The 19,561-nt window shown below is 41.4% G+C and overlaps 1 protein-coding gene across 2 annotated transcripts in view; it reads left to right on the plus strand.

Annotated features, from left to right (window-relative positions):
* The first annotated feature begins 565 nt into the window (after window positions 1-565).
* The window catches only part of RAB30 (RAB30, member RAS oncogene family), a 99,981-nt gene continuing 80,985 nt past the window's right edge, over window positions 566-19,561 (plus strand). The window contains exon 1 of one of the 2 annotated variants that reach the window (XM_003935050.3): window positions 566-767. The gene's annotated coding sequence lies outside the window, so the exon portion shown is untranslated. Of the gene's footprint in view, window positions 768-4,627; window positions 10,471-19,561 lie in introns of those variants that run through there. The other variant, XM_074400387.1, reaches the window with a different exon arrangement.

Genomic DNA, 19,561 nt, shown 5'->3' on the forward strand with positions numbered 1-19,561 from the left:
CCTCAACAAAAACACCAACTCTCTCAATTGTACTGTTAACCGATCTAAATGATACTCCAAGCCCAGAAGTAAACCGACTCTCTCAATCTCTTAGCTAAAAAACAGAGAAGGAAGCGTAAGGCCTCACGCAACACCTTCAGGAACTGAGACCGAGGCTCACTGGGCCTCTGGATACCGCTTCTAGTCAGTCCCGCCCTACATCAACCCCCAGCACGGCCTCCACCCTCTGGTTCCCAGGTTCATGCCCGCAGCTATCCGACCAGTTCGTCCTCCACCTCACCATCCCTACTAAACCACCACTCGACTCCCGCGCACCCCTAAAACCTCTGCCTGGCTCCGCGGAATCTTCCCAGTACTCCTAACATGGCGGCCGAGTCCCCTTTGCTCCTTCGCTCTGGGCGCGTCCGTCTTGGAGCATTTTGGGCATTGTAGTTCCGGCGATGGCCTCAGTATACTGCCAGGACTTAAGAAGACTACAACTCCCAGAAAGCACCGCTTCCGAGCATGGCTATTGGGGACGTTTGGACAGAGGGATGATGTCATTGCAAAAGCCTCACCGCATTCATTGTGCTACGGTCTCTCCACCCCCTGCTGCTGGGCTTGCGATTGCCGCTCGCTCCAGCTAAGCGAAGAGTAGCAGCAGCACCAGGGCAGGGACTGACTCCAGCCCTTGGACTCAGGACGTCGCAGACCTTCCCTTGCGTGCGCGACTCATTCGCACATCATTTCTGTTTATGCCTGGGGTGGGGAGAAAAATCCCAAACCAGGTGAGTTGAAGTGATTTTTTTTCAAATGCTTCTACCAAGTTATTCCTCCCGCTTAGTTCTCAAGGCTTTCTTTTGGGAAGCTGTGAGCGGTGGTGAGGTGGGGGGGATTGGGGAGATGCTCGCAGGCGCTGCTGAGGGGAAAAGCTCTGCAATTTGGGTCACTGCAAAGAACAACTCCAGCAACCTTCCCCCGCCAGAGGACGGGTGCCTGCCAATTCCCTAGTCGCAACTCCTCTCAACCTTTTTGAGTCGGGGAGAGGGGGCTGGGCTGGGAAGGATGTTGGGGAGTGCTCTTGGAAAATCAGAGGAAGGCAGAGGTGGGAGACTGCAGTCCTGTCACACACGGCCCGAGAGCTGAGGTTTGAGTGGGAAGGGGTGATGCGTGGGGAGAAATGGAGACAGTGAATTAATGTGGTCGCACTACTTTAGAACGTTTGTGTGTCGCTTGGACGAGCACCCGTTATTAATTTTTAAGGTGAACGTGCTTAAGTTTTGTAGGATTTTTTTTGTGTGTATGTCTATGTCGTTTGTCTCGCCTTTTCTGCTGATTTGAGGTGACAGTGTCCTTTAATGGTGCACTCCGTGCCAGTCAGAAACATTTCACGTGTCTGACGAAGATTTTCTGAGGCTGCTGGAAGCAGCGTTTTTGTTAAGTGTTTTCCGTTCTCCGGCTGCTGGATTCAAGATTGTTTGGAAGTGGAGCCGACAGATTTGTGCTTGTGTGTTTTAAATTACATTGCATAGGCTCTTTGCCACTGACAACGGTACCATAATGAGTTGCTGTTTCCTGAGGCATAGTCACTACTCACAAATAACGGTTTGAAGAGCTCAATTAGGAAAACCGGGTTCATTTTAACACATTAGAGAAAGGCAAAGTTAGAAGCGCTGTTAACCTTCATTTGCCATTACTGAAAAGTGCCCATGGGAAGAGTGATCTTGGTCAGGGAAACCAAGGAGCATAGTTTTTTTTTTTTTGTTATTGTTGTTGTTGCCTTTTTTATTTTTATTTTTATTTTTTATTTATTTATTTTTTTTAACGAACTGACGTTTAACAGGACAGAAAGCATTCTAACTTATATGATGCTCCTGTAAGAGATATAGGGATGATTAGGGCAATAAATATGTTACTTTAAGATAAACAGCTGGCTGGCTTCACAACAGATGGGGCCAGTCTTAGCTGGGAGATCTACAACCTTGGAAATGAATGGACCTGGGGTCAACCACACCCCCTCTTGGAATGTCAAAAGAAGGAGAAATGCCAGATAATTTGCTTAACTCTAGAATGCTAAACCTTTTCATAGCTGAGTAAGACATGGGGGAAAGTCTTTACTGGCTGTCTTCTGCTGCTGAGCCAATTTTGTTCATTTTAAATTAAGATCCTTAGGTCTCCAAAGTTGTAGCTGTGTGATATTTCGTTAAAAGCTGCTTGATGCTGAATGCAAAGGACAGTTCATTGTATGGGCTTTGTAGTAGAGTGATTTATTGGGATGCCAATGAGCAGCTTTTGAATTTGGGAAAAGATCAACAGTCAGCTTTTGCCTCTCCGTCTCTCTTTTGATAACTCTCTGCTCTTCTGGACACCCTACCCTTCTCTTCTGTACTTTCCTTTATCCCTCCCACGCCAACATCTCTTGAAATTCTGTTTCTTTCCCTATCTCTCCATTTGCAGTTTACATTTATCCTTTCTGTTTCAAAATCTCTCCCTTATCACCATCATATCACATCTCTCTCTCCATCTCTCTCCAATCTCGGAACACCCTCCTTGCTCACCCTCCACCTCACCTAGGAACTCCTGGGTGGATGTAGACGATGTGAATATTTTTTCAGAGTTCTCTTTGAAGAGGATTTCTTTACCTTTTCTTTTTCTTGCGATCTGTGCTTGGCAGGATGAGCAGCAATGAGCCTGACCCCTGGTCTGGTTTGTGGTTTCTGTGACAGACATAATTTAGCCCCAGCAGCATGTGAACAATGATATGCTGCAGTTGGGCTCATGCCACTTTTCCTTTCACTGGCACCTGTATTACGAATAGCCTATGAGTTAGCAAGGTTTTTAAATGCTTTACATGAAATGTTCTCATAATTCCCAAGGAATAAGTAGTCTTCAAATGGCTTGCCTTATATAATGCATTCTTTTTTCCTTATCCTTGCTCCAGCTGGTAGTGGGAAGGCTGTTCTTCCCCCCCCCCCCCCACCTCCCTTTCTTCCTGTTCCCTATGGATTGCTGAAGAGCAATCCAGGTGGCCAAACTGCCCATTTGGTTTTTTGAAGATATGTGGAGAATAACAGTTCCTCATGCCCCCCCTTCGCCCCTGTTGTTTCTTCTCCTTTGTGGAGGAAAGAAGTTTGTTATATTTGTTTACATAACAGCAGTGCTTCTCTAGGTGTGGAAAGTCTAACTGCTATCCATCTGGAGGCAACTAGTATGACAGGCAGATTCAGAAGCTGTCCTCTTAGGCTTTTTATGCACCACCTTCTCATTCCTAATTTTCTTCTTCTGAAATACTTCTTTACTTACCAAGGTTTCTTTTATTGTTCTGAGGAGAAATGGGCTGAATGCAGCATTAGATTTGGCCCCATCACTGCTGTCTCTGTGACCTTGAATAACTATTCATTTCTTTCTCCTTCAGTTTAATTATTTGCAAGGGGATAATGATCATTGCTCTTTGGTTTACTGATGTTATAGCCCTCTATAATCTGGCCCCAACCTATTATTCTGGCAACTTATATTGATTGAGCAGCTACCATGTGCTAAGCACTGTGGATACCTCAGTGAAAAGAAATGCTTCCCCTGACCTCATGGAGCTTATATTCTAATAGGGGATATACTTAATAAATAATTGCACATATGTTGAATGCCATTTCCAAAAGGGTTGCATAGGGGTACCTGACATGGTACTTTCCCCTTGTCTGGGGTTATCAGGAAAGGTTTCCTATAGGAAGTGACACTTCAAGAGACTTGGAGGGTAAGCGGAAGAGACTTGGAGGGTAAGCGGAAGTAGTAATTCAGGATGGCAGTGGGAGATGTTCATAGTGGAATAAAGAAGGTTTCTGGCAGAGGGAACTTCATGTTCAAAGTTCAAAGGGAAGAGTAGTGAACATGAGGATTTGAAAGGAGGTTAGTCAGAGACAGAGTAAGAAAAGAAAGACTAGAATGAAGAAGAATGAGGCTGGAGAGGTGGGCAGAGGCTAGAGAGTAGGCAGTAGTCTGAGCTACAGGTGAATTTTGGTCTTTATCCTAAGAGTAATGAGAACCTAGCCCAGCTTTAATAAACTAGGTGAACGGCATATGTAGGATGATATTAAAATATTACCCTGTCTGTTAAGTGGAGGAGATTGAAGGAAAGACTTGGCCAGAGTGAATATATAGACAGCAAGTAGCAAATAATTTTTGTTGTCTATATGAGGGATCATGGTGCTTAGATCTAGGGTGGTGACAGAGTGTTTAAAGAAAATGGAAGAGACTGGAGAGACACTAAGTTTTGTTTTGTTTTGAGACAGAGTTTGGCTTTTGTTGTCCAGGCTGGAGTGCAGTGGCTCCATCTCAGCTCACTGCAACCTCCACCTCCCGGGTTCAAGTCTTTCTCCTGCCTCAGCCTCCTGAGTACCTGGATTCCAGGCACCCGCCACCATGCCTGGCGAACTTTTGTATTTTTAGTAGAGATGGGGTTTCACCATATTTGCTGGGTTGGTCTCGAACTCCCAACCTCAGATGATCCACCTGGCTCTGCCTCCCAAAGTGCTGGGATTACAGGCATGAGCCACCATGCCCAGCTGACACCTTAAGTTTGAAAATTGTGCTGGGCGCGGTGGCTCAAGCCTGTAATCCCAGCACTTTGGGAGGCCGAGGCGGGTGGATCACAAGGTCAAGAGATCGAGACCATCCTGGTCAACATGGTGAAACCCCGTCTCTACTAAAAATACAAAAAATTAGCTGGGCATCGTGGCGCATGCCTGTAATCCCAGCTACTCAGGAGGCTGAGGCAGGAGAATTGCCTGAACCCAGGAGGCGGATGTTGCGGTGAGCCGAGATCACGCCATTGCACTCCAGCCTGGGTAACAAGAGCGAAACTCCGTCTCAAAAAAAAAGAAAATTGTAATTGATAAGATTTGTTGATTGACGGGATGGGAGTATAGGGAGAAAAGGGAGTCATTAAATGACTTGAGTTTTTTTCTTGAACAACTGGGGATGACATTTTCAGAGAAAGGGAACACTGAATGGGAACCAGGTTATTTTGTTTTCCAGAAGGGAGGACCTTTGGAAGACATCTAAGATCTTTCACTCTTCCTGTCCATGTGTAGAATGTGGCATGGTGGAGTAGAAGAGAGCTCTGGATGAGGCTTTCTTACACTGGGCACTACTTATTAGCTGTGTGATGTTGGACATACCACATTCTTTTCTGAGCTTTAGTTTCCTCATCTGTAAAATGTATGTATTCCACAAATTTATACTGATCCCCAGTGTGGAAAACAATAGTATACTCAATTTACTTATTTATTATAACAGTTTTCTACACACCATGCTAGGAAAACAACATTGAATAAGATATTGTTTGCTTTGGAGGAATTCACTCAGGTGAGGGAGACAAACTTAAATAATCACATACAAGGAGGTACTTTGGCAATACTAGACTGGAGGGTGGGGGTGAGGGATTAGGAAGGAGTCCACACTAGGCATGAAGGCAAGCAAAATCTCTCCAGTCTATGTTTCCTCACACAAATTAGAGACTCTAAATGTTTGTTGAGTGAGTGAATTAACCTAAGTCACTAAGGATTTATTCAAAAGCAGAAAATATCAACACATTGGAAGAGGACTCTTGAGTAATAATACAGATGCCAAATGTAAAATGCTTTTAAGAGACCCACTAAAATGTATTCTAGGCCGGGCGCAGTGGCTCATGCCTGTAATCCCAGCACTTTGGGTGGCTGAGGTGTGCAGATCACTTGAGATCAGGAGTTTGAGACCAGCCTGGTCAACATGGTGAAACCTCATCTCTACTAAAAATACAAAATTAGCTGAGTGTAGTGGTGCAGGCCTGGAGTCCTACCTACTCAGGAGGCTGAGGCAGGAGAATCACTTCAACCTGGGAGGTGGAAGCTGCTGTGAGCCGAGATTGTGCCACTGCGAGCCGAGATTGTGCCACTGCACTGCAGCCCGGGCAACAGAGTGAGACTCTGTCTCTGAAAATAAAAAAGTATCCTTGACACCTTCAGCCTTTGAGATATTTTGTGATGACTTTTAGGGAAATTCAGAAATATTTAAGATCTGGTTTCTTTTTCGACTGAACTTCCTTTATTCAAGTTAGTTTCTCAAAAAAATCATTGTAATTTTGTAGAGTTCCCTAAATCAATGTGTCTCAGACTTTTGAATTATATAGATAAGTAAAATTACAAAAAATGAAATTGAATGTACTGTGAACAATAGTTATTTTTCTATAGTAAATTAAAAATGTCTTCTCACTTTTATCTCATAGAAAATATATTTAGCTTTATGAAAAATTCTTTATGTCATCTTTTTCTCATTTTGTTGCAGAAATGAAACATTGGAATAATGTAATAATTTAGGGAACCATTGCCCTATTTTCTTGGCTGTGGGGAAATGTTATCCATCTGCAAATAAGAGCATTTCCAAGTATGGAGGAATTTAATATGGACCACAGTTAATTTATTTTTAGTTTTTTCCCTATAGTAAGCCAACTTTTATTTTTTTATTTTTTAAGAACCAGGAAGCCAACTTTTGAGAACTAGGTAGGCCTCCTCAAGATTAGCCTAACACAGCAGTTCTTAATTCATTCCTGAAAGGTCCTCAGGAAGATCATGAACCTTTGAGATCATGTTAAATTGTATATGTGTGCATGTTTGTGTGCTGGAGTTCATATGTACATGCACATTTTAAAAAATCAGTATGTGTGTGTCTTTGAGCACATTACTTAATCTCTTTGAGCCTCTGTTTTTTTGTAAGATTGTTGTGAGTTTTATATGATGAGGTCCTGTGTTTTAAATGTCTGACACTATGCCTGGTATAGCTGGTGCTCATGGTAGCTGTTTTTAATGTTATTTATCATTTTAAACATTGTATTTATTGGGTTATGCTTGTTTAGTATCCACAGTGACAAAATGAGGAAAAAGGTAACTTAGCATAACTACATAACCTGATTCAATGGGAAGTACACAACATCACTGATGTAGAATTTTTGCCAGAAATGCTTAACTTAAATCTAACCATGGGGCTGGGCACAGTAGCTCACATCTGGAATTCTAGCACTTTGGGAGGCCATGGCAGGAAGATTACTTGAGTCCAGGAGTTCAAGACTACCCTGGGCAACATAATGAGACCCTGTCTGTCTGTCTCTATCTATCTATCTATCTATCTGTCTATGTATCTATCTATCTGTCTATCTTTGAGACATAGTCTTACTCTGTTGCCCAGGCTGGAGTGCAGTGGCATGATCACAGCTCAGTGCAGCCTCTCTTTATTGCCTGGGCTCACGGGATCCGCCCATCTCAACCTCCTGAGTAGCTGGGACCACAGGTGTGCACCGCCATGCCTAGTTAATTAAAAATTTTTTTTGTAGAGACACAGTCTTACTATGTTGCCTAGGCTTGTCTTGAACTCCTGGTCTCAAGTAGTACTCCCACTTTAGCCTCTAAAAGGTGAGCCACCGTGTCCCGCTCTTGTCTCTATTAAAAGAAAAAAAAACCAAAAACCCTAACCACAAAGAAATAATCAGACAAATCCAGATTGTGGGACCTACTGCAAAATAGCTGGCTTGTGATCTTCAAAAATGTCATACATGAAAGACAACAAAATGAAAGGTATGAGGGACAGATCTATATTAAGGGATACTGAAGAGATATGACAACTAAATGGAACATGTAATCGTAGATTGGATCTTGGACTTAAAAAAATGCTACAAAAGACATTTTCAGGATAATTAGGGAAATTTGAATAGGAGCTACATATTAGATAATCAGTAACTTGTTAGTTTTCTGGATGTGATAATGATTCCATTTGTTTAACCTGATATGTTGTAGATATTGGTGTATATGATCAGCTGGCATTCCTGAATGTTGTCTTCAGGAATGTCATAGCAAAGCTAGAAGACATCAAGAGCTGCTTCAGAAGGTAGTGATTTTTCCTGGTCATTTCAAGTATTTAATCAGCCTATGGGCTGGGATACCACTTTTTGGGATATTATAAGTGATTTTTTTAATATCCTTTCTAAATACAATCCTGTATTCTGTGACTGGAAACTTCTACATCTGGCACTCTGCTTGACATAACTAGAGGGAGTAATGCAGGTGGAACATTAGCTGTTTCCATGTTGAAGGGAAAAGGTGCATAAATATATATCTTAAATTTGTTTTTTGGTTCTAGAACTGACGTAAGATTGGCTGAGTGCAGGGGCTTATGCCTGTAATCCCAATACTTTGGGAGGCCAAGGCAGGTGAATTGCTTAAGTCCAGGAGTTTGAGACCAGCCTGGGCAACATGGTGAGACTCTGTCTCTACAAAACATACAAAGAATTAGTTGGATATGGTGGCGCACACCTGTGGTCCCAGCTGCATGGTGGGGTGTGGCTGAGGCAGGAGGATCCCTTAAGCCCCAGATGTCAAGGCTGTAGTGAGCCCTGATCATGCCACTGCAGTCCAGCCTGAGAGACAGAGTGGGACCCGGTCTTAAAAACAGAAAAGACAAGAAAGAAAAAACATAAGAGTAATCCAAATTAATTACAGAAAAGCACATGGACTGTATAAGGAAAGTCCTCTTTAATTCTACAAAAAATTATTTGCTACTTGCTCTCTACATATTCACTCTGGCCAAGTCTTTCCTTCAATCTTCTCCACTTAACAGCCAGGGTAATATTTTAATTTGAATGATGCTATAATTTGATTATAAAGATAATCAGCTGCCAGATTTTGTTATATATTCTTCTTTCATTTTTCCCCATATGTGTACTAACAATATTATAATACATGTAATTCTGCTTGTTCTCTCATGCTTAATGTATTTTGGGCATTTCCCCCATGCATTTGCATATTGCTCCAACTTACCTGTTTTAATAGTTGTTGGGAACTGTGCTGCAGTGAACTTTTGAGTACCTCATTTTGTTATGAATTTGTGGGACTATTTCTGTAAGACATCCTTCAGCAGGTAAAAATACTGAGTCCGATGGCCCTAGCATTGCCCCCTGATTTAAATTCTTGTCAGCAATGTTGTGAGGGCTAACTCTACATACCTTTGCCAAGTTCATTAGCTATTTGGGCTGAACTCTCTTACTAAGGGAAGCTAGTTGTGAAGGATGAACAGAACAGGGACAAAAATTGAGTTAGAGTTCCTGCTGGTTTTTATGATGGCTATAATAAAGGTTGATGTGTAAATAATGTAGAAATCTCTGGAAGAGAGAAATACATTGTCCCTGCGTGCAACACAGTACAGTGTTTAAAAAGTGAACTGAAACAATAAAGCAGCCAGGAGGTTTCCCCAGAGACTTCTGCAGAAAAATTTTACTTTTTAGTTATGGTTAGTTAACTTCACTAAAATGTGGACATCCTCAACCTTGAAATGAAAATAATGTCTTCTGCTTACTTCCTCTACATCTCAGTCATGCAACCACATTGCAAGGGGAGAATTTAAGCTCTGCTTTAAAAATATCTGAAGCAGGTGGTTAAAAGGCCCGAGTGTTCATTTTTCTGAATTTCAGTAGGAGCATTCAAAGGGCGGATTTTTGGCTTTTTTTTTTTTTTTGGAAAGCAGGTGTGAGCTTAGGAGTGGCTATCAATGAGTCACTCTGCCCTAACAGGAACCCTCGGGAAGAGATTGTGAGGATTGCAGCCATGAATTATTTTCACTCTTTTAGCCATTGTGACTAGGTGGAGCAGACAAAAAATTTGAGCTCTTTGCTACACGGACAACTTATCTTTTTAAGCCTCAGTTTCTTTATCTATAAAATGGGGATTATTGTGGGGCTCAAAGGAGATGATGTGTATAAAACGGCTTTGGCAAATGTATGTGCACATAAATATGTGCTGTTGTCAAAGGACTCCGGTCTCTAACTGAACCAGTTCACACTAGTCTTTCCTTTAACTCCAGTGGCCTTTGTAGGCCGAAAGAATTTTTTTAAGGAATTCTGTCTCATGTTCTCTAATTGTTACTTCTTCAGTCAGGTTTGCGTGCTAAATGCAAGGTCCTGTGCTGGGTATTCTGATAGGAAAACAAAAGATGGAACCATCTGGGACCTTCCTTCTTCACCACTTTTATTGTAGGAAGCTAATATCTTTTAATGAGGGTCTTTAATAAAAGATGCCCAAAAAAGGTGTATTGTGGTGTCTTAGTCTCTCCATTCTAGGCAGTAGAATTTAGCTCAATTTTTTTACATACAAATGAGGAAGCAATTTTTAGTAAGTTTAAGTAAACTTGTTTTGTTTTTCAACATGACTTAGCCCTTCCACTTTGAAAAATGCAGATGTCGACCCTAGGTGGGTTTTCTGAAAGCAAAACTATATATACTGTTTCTCTAGCTGCTTCCTGTTCTTGCCTTGCCTTCTGATTGAAAATATAAGCTTCATGAAGGCAGGACTGTATGGTGGCATTTACTTTCATATGGTTTATGTTATTTTCAGGCACAGGGGAAGAGTTTTCTGTAGACCTGTTGAGTTCCCTGAAGCCGTAACGTGAACTGTCATAGCACCTACTGGATGCCAGGTGGTTTATGTTTTATTTGATTCCTTTTCTAACTTCATTTGAAACCTTTCAGACCTTTAGAGCAATTGCAAAATTAGCAGTGAACCAGGCACAGTGGTGCACACTGGTAGTCTCAGCTAGTTAGGAATGGGAAGAATGCTTGAGCCCAGGAGTTCAAGAGCAGCCTGGACAACATTGTAAGACCTCATCTTAAAAAACAAATCCCACCTAAAAAATAAACAAAACCATTCCATGCACCCTTTTATCTGGATTAATTTGCTTTTGTCTTTACACACACACACACACACACACATGCATATGCACACACAGATATTTTTTCTTTTTCTTTTTGAGAGGGAATCTCACTCTGCTGCCAGGCTGAAGTGCAGTGGTGTCATCTTGGCTCACTGTAACCTCAGCCTCCCAGGTTCAAGCGATTCTGTCTCAGCCTCCCCAGTAGCTGGGGCTACAGGCACACACCACCATGCCCAGCTAATTTTTGTATTTTTAGTAGAGACAGGGTTTTACCATGTTGGCCAGGATGGTCTCAATCTCTTGACCTCGTAATCTGCTCGCCTTGGCCTCCCAAAGTCCTGGGATTACAGGCATGAGCCATCTCCCCTGGCCTCAACCCCCTTTTAAAAAATATCTCTTGGACTCATAGTTTCTTTTTCTCACAATGTGTTAAAATCTATTACCAGTCTTCTTGCCTTTTTCCCCCACCTCAACCTTATGCTTTTTGATGTTCAAATTGTCCCAAATGTAGCCATTGTGAGCCTATCTTATCTATTTGGTCCCAAAAGCAATCTGATAAAGTAGGCGAGATTTTGCACTTCCAAGTAAGGAGATGAAGGCTCAGAAACTACAGGTAACTTTACCAGGATCATATACCTAGTTAGCAGGGGTGGTCAGAGGAAAACCCAGTTTTGTTCAACTCAAGCAGGTCCTGCTACTCGGTTCCTGCTACTCTGCACTGCATCCTGGAACAGAATGTCACCTGCTGAAACCAATTTAAAAAGAAAGCACAATCCTTGCATCATTGTTGCTAATAGCAAATAATTGGAAACAACCCTGAGTGTGTACCAGTAGAGAACTGGTTAAATAAATGGATATGTTTGAAACTGCAAACAGGAATTAGGGTGTTCTCTAAATACAGATATGAAAAAATCTCCAAGGATATATTAAAAGAAGGAAGATGCAGAACAGTATATATTTGTGAAATAAGTTGGGGATAAGAACATATATTCAATTTTGCACACAGAAACCCTGGAAAGAGGCCAGGCATGGTGCCTCACACCTGTGATCCCAGCACTTTGGGAGGCCAAGGCAGGCAGATCACTTGAGCCCAGGAGTTTGAGAACAGTTTAGGCATCATGGCAAAATCCCATATCTACAAAAAATACAAAAATTCACCAGATTTGGTGGCATGTGCCTGTAGTCCCAGCTACTTGGGAGGCTGAGGCAGGAGGATCGCTTGAGCCTGGAAGGCAGTGAGCCAAGATTGCACCATGGTACTCCAATCTGGGCAACAGAGTGAGACCATCTCAGAAAGACATTAGGGAAGGCTACTTTAGCCATTGATGGCTGGTCAGGAGGCAGAGGGAGGCTCTGAAAAGATCCCAAGTATGGGAGCCTACAGACTGGAGTTTGAATTTGTGTTATGGCATTTTCAAGCTGTGTGATCTTGGGCAAGTCACAACTGCTCTGAGACTCAGGTTCTTCATCTATAATAGGGGATGTCTACTCTCCAATGTTTCTTCACAAGGTACTTATTACAAGGAAAATAGTTACAAGGACATTACAAGTTACAAGGAAAATAGTAACTTCACAGTGGAGAAATATGGCAGACACCACTTTAACTAAGTGATCAGTGTTAACACCAGTGATGGGACAAATCAGCATCTGAGAAGTTCACAGGATCACTTGTGTGGCATTCCTGCCAAAAGTACAGAACCTGATCTAATCAGAAATAGCTGAGGAAATATGTGATAAACCCAAATGGAGAAACATTCTACACAGTATTTTTTGTACTTTTCAAAAAGGTAAAGATCATGAAAACAAAGACTGAGGAATGGTTCTAGATGAAACGGTACTAAAGACACATTAAAAACCAAATGCCACATATGATCCTGGATTGGTTCTCAGATTAGAGAAATTTTATTTTATTTTTTGCCATGAAGGCCATTATTTGGTCAATTGGTGAAGTTGGAATAAGGGTTGAGATTAGAAAATAGTATAGGATGAATGTTAATTTCCTGATTTTGATAATTATGCCTTGGAAGCGCAAGGACTGCCCTTGTTTTCTAGAAAATGCTAAGTATTTCAGGGTAAAGAAGTGTTTATATACAGAGGGAGAATGATACAGCAAATGTAAAGCATTAATATTTGTGTAGTCTGTATGAAGGGTAATTAATAGTTTTCTTGCAGCTTTTTGTAAGTCTGAAATTAATTAAAATTAAAGAGGTAAAGGTGGAGAGAGGGGAGATGCCAATACTTGGAGCACAGGGTTTGTTGCAAGGGTGAAACAAGGCTCAGGTCTCAGCACAGTGCCTGTCACCTGGTGTGCTTCCCAGTACAGGCTGGCATTGTGGGATGGGCAAAGCTGACAGTAGCTCTTAGCCATCATGTGGGAGCAAAATTAAAATTGGCCTGTGGCATATGGTGACAGTATTGTTCTGAATCCACAATTGGAATTCTTGGTCTGATGAATAATTTTCTCCCTTATTTATAAATTCATTTAATTGCAAAGTCTTATAAAAGTACACACATCAAATCACATTTTGTCATCCACTTAACAAATCATCTTAGTATAGTGTTAAATTTATGTGAAGTTATAATCGTCCTAGGAAAGCTAGGGGTAATGGTCACTTTCCATCTGGGCCATTTTGGGGCCAGTACTAGCATTTGGGCAATTATCTCTTACCTTTTTTTCCTTTCCTCTCCCTCACACCAATACTCAGTTTCTGATGTTGTCACAGAGAGCTATTTTAATTAGCTATGTCAAATGTTAATTGTTATGGCAGACAAAAGAAACTTGAATAAGCTTTTCCTTCCAAAACTCAAGAACTTTGCTTTCTAAGAGCTAACTTTGGAAAGAATGTTTCTGGCCTGGAAAATTTAGGTAGCAGCCAGAAAAGGAATTCATGTCCTGCAGGAGTGGGATAGAGAGCTCAGTTTCTTTTGAGAGAGATTAAAATATATACTTCTGTCTGAAATAGTAATAAAGATCTATTTATTTTTTCATCTTTTTGCAAGAAGCCTGAAAATATGAATGATTAAATTCAAAATAGATTTAGCACTTAAAAAAAAAAAAAAACCCTCAAGTAATCTAGATTTTAAAACATTTCTGAGATATCAGACAGGCTATTTTGCTGAGTAAGAAGATCCTTAGTGTAACAGTTAAGCCTGTCCCATGAAATGACGAAATTTCTACCTCCTGGAGCTACAGCCGTATAACTCAGGATTCCAAATTCAGTGATATAAATCTGTATTCACTGTTACTGCTGTGGAACTGTCCTGTTTTGACTATTACCTGCCATAAATTGTTTGATTTTAGAATTCTAAATGCTTTTTGCTTTTAAAATTATGGTCTGAAAGCAAAATGGCCTATTTGCAAGTATAGTAAGTTACTTTCATTCTATAACTTTATAATAATAATATTGGCAAACTTTTTTTTTAGTTTATGACCTGCCAAGTACTGTGCTAACATATTATTCATTTAATTTTGGCAAAAACCACATAAGAAAACTGAATCTCTGAAAAATTAAGTAGCATGCTTAAGATCATATGACTAGTTAAGAGGCAGATCCAGGACCAGAAATCAAGACTATTTTACTACAGAGCCTGTGCTGTGTGATTTTTCTACTGAACAATTTGCAGTTTTATGTGGAAGATAATTCATTTTTTCACCTTAAAATCTTTAAAGGTGAGTCATTTTTTACTTGATAGGTATTTATGGAGAGCCCATCACATGTCAGACACCTTGAGAACTGTAGAGATGGTTGAAACACATCTTTATGATTAAGGAGTTCACATAGCAGCATTACTCACCATGCCAAAAGATGGAAGCAACGCAAATACTCAATGATGGACGAATGGATAAACAAAATGTGGTATTTATATACAGTGGGATATTACTCTGCTTTAAGAAGGAAGAAACTTGTGACACATGCCACAACATGGATGACCTTGAAGGTGTTACACTAAGTGAAATAAAAGCCAGTCGCAAAAAAACATATATTGTATGACTTTAGTTATATGAGATATTTAGAGTAGTTGGACACAAAGAAACAGAAAATAGAATAGTGATTACCAGGGGCTGGGGGCAGGAGAGAAGTGGGAAGCCGTTTAATGGGTATAGAGTTTCAGTTTTAGAAGATGAAAAAGTTCTATAAATTGGTTACACATCAAGGTGAATATACTTCATGCTATTGAACTCTATACTTAGAAATTATTAAGATGGTAAATTTTATATTATGTATATCTTACCACAATTTAAAAAACCAAACAGATACACCTTATGTCTTAGTCCATTTGTGCTGCTATAACAAAATACCTGAGACTAATTCATAAACAACAGAAATTTATTTCTCACAGTTCTGGTGGCTGGAAAGTCTTAAGATCCAGGTGCTGGCAGGCTTGGTGTCTGATGAAGGCTACCCTCTGCTTCTCAACTCTTGTGCCTGTTGGATGGTGCCATGTTCCTGCATCCTCTAAAGGGCATACTGCTGTGTGGTCACATGGTGGAAGGGACAGAAGGAAAACTTGCCCCTTCGAGCCCTTCATGAGGATGGAGCCCTCATGGCCTAATCACCTCCTAAAGTCCCCACCTCTTAATACAGATGCATTGAGGATTAAATTAAGTTGCATTATGAATTTTGAAAGGGACACTAACCATTTAAAGCATAGCACTCCTTTACTACTTGGCAGAAAGTGATCAGTAAGACAGGAAGGACTGAGAAGTAAGTAGTAAGTGTTAGAAAAGACCTCCAAGACAGGATAGTTCTAGCTGCATAATGGAAGATGAATAAAATTTGTGTGTCAATGAGGAAGGTGAGAAGGGAAACTCAGGGGAAGGGAACAGTGAGCAAAGTTATAGAAACGCTTTAAAGTCCAGTTTTTGCAAGGAACAAATCTTCAAGTACATGGTTCTATAAAGATGGGTGTCACAGCCATCTTCCCTGTGGTGAGAGACCTAAAAGCGAAGTCTGCATCAGGTTCATGAAGTTGTGGTATGCTGGACAGGTACTCATTCATGATTCATTCGGTAAACATTTATTTAGCACATAGTGTCAGGTGTTATGCTGGGCACTTTATGTATGTTGGCAGATTTAATACCCTAACAACTCTGGAGCTATTAATAGCTCCAATAACAGATACAGATGCAGAAATTGTGACTCAGAGAGGGAAGTAACCTGCCCCAAATCACATGACAGGTAGGTGGCAGAAGCAAGACTTTTCCTGTAGAGCCCATGCCGTGTCCACTAAGCCACACACTTCTCCCTGGGGGTGAGTACCAACTGATGTCTGCTTTTGAACCACAGTCAAAATGGCACCTGTCTTCCACCACATGTCATCTTGTTGCTGCTTTTAAGGATACCTTACGTGTCTGAGGCTCAGCTTTCTTTTTCTTTTGCTTTCTTTCTTTGTTTTTGTTTTTGAGACACCCAGGCTAGAGTGCAATGGCATGATCATGGCTCACCGCAGCCTTAATCTCTCAGGCTTGGTCAATCTGCCCACCTCAGCCTCCTGAGTAGCTGGGACGCACAGTGCACACCACCACATCTGGCTGATTTTTGTATTTTTTTTTTTTTTTTTTTTTTTGTAGACATGGGGTCTCACTGTGTGGCCCAGGCTGGTCTCAAACTCTTGGGCTCAAGTGATTCATCCTTCTTGGCCTCCCCAGCAACTGGGACTACAGATGTGTGCCACCATGTGTGGCCTCAACTTTCTTTTTTGTTGTTGTTGTTAATGTTGTTTTCCCTAGCCACCTAGATAACCAGGGACAGGCTCAGCTTTCTTGTCTGTAAAATGAAGGCCTGTTTTAGTCCACGTTATTTCTGAAGTTTCTCCCAGATCTAAAAACCTAATTTATTCATTCATCAAACACTAATTTTATCTGTATTATATACCAGGTATTGTGTTCATGGATAGCAGCAATCAAGATTTCGCAGTACACTGTTTTTGTTTGTTTGTTTGTTTGTTTGTTGTTTTTTGAGACAGAGTTAAACTCTGTTGCCCAGGCTGGAGTGCAGTGGCATGATCTCGGCTCACTGCATCCTCGGCCTTCAAGCAGGTCTCCTGCCTCAGCCTCCCAAGTGGCTAGGATTACAGGTGTGTGCCGTCATGCCGAGCTAATTTTTGTGTTTTTAGTAGAGATGGGGTTTCACCATGTTATCCAGGCAGGTCTTGAATGCCTGACCTCAGGTGATCCGCCCACTGAAGTGCTAGGATCCACCTCCCAAAGTGCTGGGATTACAGGCATGAGCCACCATGCCCGGCTGGCAGCACACTGTTTTTGACTATAAAGAGATTGGAAGCTAATAAAAGAGATGTAAAAGAGATGGTTATCATACAGTATGGCCATAATACTGGCAGTGTACATACAGGTAACTATTGGAGCATAGAGGAGGGACATGTGACCCTGTCTTGGATGAGAGGATGTTAAGAGGAAATGACTCCAGGAAGATAATGAAGACCACAAGAACCTTATCCTTCCTGTTGTCCCTATGGTCACACTCATGTTATTTATTTATTTATTTATTTAGGGAAAGAGTCTCCCTGTGCCTGTTACCCAGCGTGGAGTGCAGTGGAACAGTCTTGGCTCACTGCAACCTCTACCTCCCAGGTTCAAGCATTTCTCCTGCCTTAACCTTCTAAGTAGCTGGGATTACAGGCATACGCCACCACTCCAGGCTAATTTTTGTATTTTTAGTAGAGACAGGGTTTTGTCACGTCGGCCATGCTGATCTCAAACTCCTGACCTCAAGTGATCCGCCCACCTTAGCCTCCCAAAGTGTTGGGATTATGGGTGTGAGCCATTTATTAAATCCATTAAAGCTTTGGCAAACTTTTTAAGTCTGGTGGAAAATTTAGTTATATATGACAGTTAAGTGCCCAGCAATGTGCCAAATACCTATAAGGTTTAGAATCTCTTTTAGATTAGAGAAAGATTATCAGGTTAAAAAGGGATCTGTGATTTTTGTGAAGGAATTTAGGAAGCACAGGGCAGATTAGTAAGAGACTCAAGGGTCCAGAGTTATTGGAGATGCTTACAACTAAAGTCACAGATGGTTATGCTTCAGAAAGCAAGTGAAATTGCCAAGACACTGGGTAAGATATGTGACTTTCTCAAAATTACTAAGTGCTAGTAATTACTAAGGATTGGAATTACTAAATATACAATTTCAATACTAAGAAATTGAAGTGGAGGTTGAGGGGCAAAAGTTAGGCACTAACATTAATTGAACAGCTGTGCTATGCCCTTTGCATTTATAATTTTATTTCATCCTCCCCACAATCCTGTAACATAGGTGTTCTTATCCTTGCTTTATAAGTACAAAAACGGAGGCTTGAAGAGGTTGTGACTTGCTTTTAAGGTCACAGCTGGCAGGAGACTAAGCAGTGGTTCCAGGCTCTTTCCTCTACTTCATGCTCCTTCAAAACACTAGACATTCTATTTCCGGATGAACTACAACAGGGTACAGGGCATAGTACCTTTCATCTATGGAGCCCAAGGAATTCATGATAGTTAGGGCAGGCCAGCTCTTCAACTTTTCTAACACACTGAAGGACAACTCCAGTTCCCTGTGCCTTCCTTCTGAGGTGGTAGATCACCAGCTCCCAGGGGTAAATGTTTTTTTACTAAAACATTAATATATTATTACCACCTTGCCCCCCACTGTGTCTTTTCCCAGCCAGTGTATGAGTGTTTGATCTTGGCAATTTGTCTTTTAGAAGCAGCTCATAAAAATGATCTGAGAGAATGCTGATAGAGGTCAGCTAGGTTTGTACTGGATCCCCTCTCCCTCCCCAGAGAAGGAAAACTTCAGCTCATTTGCTCCAGAGTCTATCTTTGCGGCTCTGAGAGACCTTGTCATCTGGTTCTTAGAGGCCTTGAACTATAAGATTATGACAGGATCACATGGAAGTCTCAGCACTTCTAATCTTCTGCTTCAGGCTCCTTCTCTCAAGGTCCCCCATGAGCACAGTGTCTTGTCAGGGAATGTTTTCCCAGCTGGCTTTGGAGGCAGGCCAGACATCTCTCTCCGGCCCTTTAGCCCTTGCTGTTAAGTTCCCACACGTGGCTGTGTGCAAGATGGAAAACTAGCTTCCAAAATGGGTTGATGGATTATGGCAGCCTGGAAAAATCTCCTCTAGTCAGGCCATTTCTCTTCCCTGATACTCCATAGTTTGGGCTATAGTGAAATGGATAGAGGATCTGAGGTCAGGAGATCAGAGCTCAAGTCTTGGCTCAAGTCCCAAATCCTGGGGCTGTGAGCACTTGACCTGTTTGAGCCTGATTTTATAGCTGTAAATGAAGGACTGATGACAATCCCAGCTTCATCCTACTGTTCTGAGTCACATAACTCAATATATAGTATAAATGGGCTTTATAACAAGCCTGTAGCATGTTTTACAGATGCCAGAGCTTATTCTTAAAGACCAAATTTGGCTAAAAGAGAAATGTTTTTGGAAATTGAGCAGGAGGCCTGCTGTGTCATCACTGGTCTCTAGTTCCTGGCAAACCTGATTATTGCTCAAGGAGGCATTTGTGGCATCATTCTCCCATTTATTTTTGTAATCTCATTTATAGTGTTGTAAATGCTACCAGAAGCTTTGGTGATTCTTGAATACTTAGCTTTGAAAACTCTAGCCAGGGTTGTACACTTATACCCAGAACTGTTTACCCCAGAGTAATTATTTGAATTCTCAGAGCTATGTGTGATTCATTTTCCAATAAATTCTGGGACAGCAGAGCTGGCTATGTGTGATAAATGAGGTTTATCTCACTTGGTAGAATTCTGCATGGCTGAGAACTCCTGAGGGTAGCTTAGTGGGTAAGCCCTATGTCAGTCCTGTTACAACTTCATATGTGCTTCTGGGAATGAAA

Source organism: Saimiri boliviensis, chromosome 6, assembly GCF_048565385.1.
Source record: "Saimiri boliviensis isolate mSaiBol1 chromosome 6, mSaiBol1.pri, whole genome shotgun sequence".
Classification (NCBI taxonomy): Eukaryota; Metazoa; Chordata; class Mammalia; order Primates; family Cebidae; genus Saimiri; species Saimiri boliviensis.